At 29.0% G+C, this 4,543-nt stretch overlaps 1 pseudogene; it reads left to right on the top strand.

Annotated features, from left to right (window-relative positions):
- The first annotated feature begins 2,707 nt into the window (after positions 1–2,707).
- LOC120154386 lies at positions 2,708–4,543 on the top strand (annotated as a pseudogene).

Genomic DNA, 4,543 nt, shown 5'->3' with positions numbered 1-4,543 from the left:
TATATGTCTATTTGTATCTGCACGTTCTTCAGCATCATCTGGTAGTTCTGTATTACTGAGCTTTCCGAAGCTCACTTTATTACTCACCATTGCAGGTTAAAAGAATTGTACCAGTGCAGCTATCGACTTCAGTAAGGGAGTTCTTCCAACATTGTTTGCAGAGTATGTGATTAGGGGGCATGTAATTGTATTTTGTTTTAAATACGAGTCTGAAAATCTATTTTATTTCTGAATACTGATAAATGACTTTATGAGTTTACATGTTATGATAAAAAGTTTTAAATTTTCTAAGATTTTACAGTGGGTCGCTCTGGTGGCCCTAATGTGACACTCCAGATCGGATCGGGTTACCCGCATCTGTCTGAGGGGGTTACACCTAATTGAGGATGATTTAGTGCCAGTTTGACATGGCTTTTGAAAATTGATTTTTAAAAGTGTAGTAGAAAAGAACTTTTAAAAATATTGTTTAAAAGTACAATTTAAAATTTAACTATTTGAGATTATTGTTAAAAAGTTAGTTTGAAAAGATAAAATGTCCATTATAAACATTATGTTGTAAAACAAAAATATAGAATTTAAATTATATTTACACTTAGTAATACTATGATATATAAAAAATATCATCTTAAAATATATAAAAATATAAAAAACATATTTTAAGATAACTCATTAATATTATTTTTATAAATGAAATATTTTATTAAGAAAAAAATATATTATCAATACTTTTTAACATATGGATATAAAATTATTACGAAATAATAATTTAAAATACTTGTTTTGACAAAAAAAATTACAAAAAATATATTAGTGCTTGCAAATTAAAGTGAATTTTAATATATAAACCATTAATTTTATTTACTCTTAAGTAATTAAAATAAATTATTAAGCAATAAAATATTTTTAAGGATGTTAATATTGAATTATTAAAATAAAATGTAAATACATAATTGAGTGGAATTCATCTATTAGTAAGGGTAAAATTATAATTTTCTTACAAATGTAAAATTAAAAATGAAAAAGCTACAAATCCACCTCTTGCGGTTGGTTTGAAATCACCGTTTCCATCACATTTTTTTATATTATTTTTACCTATTTGGTGTGACTTTCTAAACACACTTTTAGTTAAAAAGTCTGTATTAACTGCAAAATCAATGTCAAACGGGTAAAAAATAAAAAAATACAATAAAAACGTTAATTTCAAACTAACCGCAAAAGTTGGGATTTCTAGTTTTTATTTTATTTTCAACTTTTCATTTGAAGCAAATTATAATTTTAGCCTTACTAATGTATAGACTCTACTCAATTATGTATTTATATTTTATTTTAATAATTTAATACTAACATCCTTAAAAAATAGTTTATTATTTTTAGTAATTTATTTTAATTATTTAAAAATAAAGAATTCATGATTTATATATTAAAATATTTATAGTAAATTATATAAAATATTTTTTATTATAATTATATTGTTTTATTTGTATTTTTATGTTTTTATTATATTTTAAATTGATACAGTTCATATATAATAATATTTTTTGAATTTATTATAGTTTAAATTGATATGATTCTTATATAAGTGTGAAATACAATTCAAATGCTATAATTTTAATTACAACATAATGTCTATAATAAACATTTTATATTTTCAAACCCACCTTTTAAAAGTAATCCTAAGAAAATAAATTTTAATTTACATTTTTATACAACAGTCTTAAAAGTTATTTTTTATTACACTTTTAAAAATCAATTTTCAAAAGCTATATCAAATTTACCAGATAAATTTTAGTAGTTTGAACGACACATTTTATCGGTATATCTTTTTGGGTTTAAAAAATAAAAAAAATAATAAAACGAGCAATTTAAGTGAATCAACATGTTTAAAAAACAAATAATTATTTTTTCTTTATTTATTAGATTTATTAATAATTTTAAACAATTTATTTCATATTTTTTTATTTTTCAGACTTAAACATTTTTTTATTTTTATAAAATATGTTATTATTTTAAAGATTTGATAAATGTAAGGTAACTTCAATCTTTTTTTTTTTTTGGTACTCATAGTTTTATTTCCCTTTCAATTTCATTCTCATAATATAAGAAAAATACAATTAAAATAAAATCATTGATAATTATCATCAACTTTTGTAGCTGACAATAAATTCGGCCAATTTTCCCCCTCAAGTAGTATACATTAATTTCTCCCAATTATTATATGTTTCATCTTAAAATTTTTAAATAATTTTACACTATCCATATTTCTTTAAATTCCTTTTTGATCATTTTTCTAGATTTGTAAATTTATTCAAACCCTTAAAACAAATAATGAATTAAATACATTTTTCATGTCAATAAATTTTTTGTATATTCTATTAATTATGTTGTCACGATAGACAAAAATATATTTAATCAAATAAATCTTTCAAAACACAAGATTGATTGAATGTGTTTATTTTATATAATAAAAATTGATGTTATTTTAATAAATAATTTAAAAAATATTATTTTAATAAATATATATTATTTTAAAATTAATTATATATAAATTCAAAAATCGTAGTTTAATATGATTTTCATCATAAAAACGAATTCATTAAAGCGGACGGCTACCCCGAATCTCGCGGACACGTCCAAGTGTGTTTTTTTCTTCTTACTCTCCTTTTCATCGTTTGGGTATTAAACAGAGTGAGATTCTTTCTTTCTTAACATTTTTTTTCCAGCAAAGGGAAAGCGTATTCCTCGTGACCCAACGCCCCCTCCTCGCAGCTGTTCTGTAAAATCGGAGAGATGACGTCAGATGGGGCGACGTCGACGCCGCTGGCGGCTAGGAGGAAGCCGTCGTTGAAGGAGAGAGAGAATAACAGGAGGAGAGAGAGGAGGAGGAGAGCTATGGCTGCTAAGATATATACTGGGCTTAGAGCTCGAGGGAATTACAATCTACCCAACCACTGTGATAACAATGAAGTTCTCAAAGCTCTTTGTGCCGAGGCTGGTTGGGTTGTTGAAGAAGATGGCACCACTTATCGAAAGGTATCTAATTTACCATTTGCTTCCTCTTTTTTCACTACTTACCAATTAGTAGATCTGTTCAATTTTTTGTTCAAATTTACTTTGATCTAGTTCCAATTTGTTTTTAGGTTGATTTTGCTCTCTGGATCTTTTTGATCTGTTCAAATTTGATTCTGGTTTTGCGTTTATTTACTTGGGTGAAAAATGGAAGTTTTTGTTCTTGAACTAGCAGTTGTTAATTAGGGAGAATCATTCATTGATCTGTGTTGGAACTGGAACTTTATTGAATAGCTGAAATGAAATATTGATGAAACGTTAAATATTGGATAAAAAATGGAAGTGGTTATTCTTCAAACTACCAGTTGTGACATAGACAATCATTCATTGATCTGTGTTAGAACTGAAGCTTCATTAAATAGCTGAAATGAAACATTGATGAACATTGAAAAAATTTTCTTGATTAGGTTGGTATTAATTGTCTCATTCTTTTCTTTTCTTTTCTTTTTTAACAGTTCATTGTTTCCTGTATAATTCTCTTGGCTCTTGATGGATAAAAGCAAGTAATGTTGATAATTTTTTGTTTTTAATTGCATTTGTTGTTAAGGGATGTAAGCCACCACCGGTTTCAGTTGATATACTAGGCAGTTCAGCTAAAGTTACCCCATTTTCCTCCCAAAATCCGAGTCCAATGAGTCCAAGCCCAATTCCTTCATGTCCAAGCCCAATTCCTTCATGTCAAGTCAGTCCTCCTCTTCTTTCCCTAGTCCCTCTAGGCTAGATGCTAATAACCCATCTAGTCTCCTCCCGTTCCTTCGAAGCGCCATTCCTTCATCTCTGCCACCTCTCCGAATCTCAAACAGTGCCCCGGTGACACCACCCCTTTCGTCTCCAACTTCAAGAAATCCCAAGCCAATTCCAAACTGGGAAGCCATTGGCAAAGAGTCCATGGCCTCTTTTAACTACCCTTTTTATGCAGTCTCTGCTCCGGCTAGTCCAACTCACCGTCATTTTCACGCCCCGGCTACTATACCTGAATGTGATGAGTCTGGTACGTCGACAGTTGAACCCAGTCAATGGATCAGCTTTCAAAAGTTTGCACCTTCTACATCTCAAATGCCAACTTCTCCCACATTTAACCTCGTGAAACCCTTTGCTCCACAAAGTTTGCCCAATGATTTGATCAAAGAGAAAGGGCATGGTTCGGAGTTTCAGTTTGAGAGTGGACAGGTGAAGCCATGGGAAGGAGAGAGGATCCATGAAGTAGGATTGGATGATCTTGAGCTCACACTTGGAAGCGGGAAGGCTCAATGTTAAACCAACGGTTGGCCGGATTATCGCAGTCATATATCGAAGAACATATAGAAGAGTATCTTAAACCAACTGTTGGAAGAGTTACATTTTCATCTGCAGTTGTTCTTTGTTTTATATGAGTAAGTTGATGCTCAGATTCCCTGGTTGAATTGTTAGGGAAATTGGGTTGTTTTTAGAATCAAAATCAATACTTTGTAGATACATTCATCGTTTTTCTTTGGAT

This window comes from Hibiscus syriacus, unplaced genomic scaffold, assembly GCF_006381635.1.
Source record: "Hibiscus syriacus cultivar Baekdansim isolate YM2019G1 unplaced genomic scaffold, ASM638163v2 tig00111129_pilon, whole genome shotgun sequence".
In the NCBI taxonomy this organism is placed as follows: Eukaryota; Viridiplantae; Streptophyta; class Magnoliopsida; order Malvales; family Malvaceae; genus Hibiscus; species Hibiscus syriacus.
Note: the sequence above shows the minus strand (reverse complement) of the source record. Positions and strands in the feature narration are given on the sequence as shown.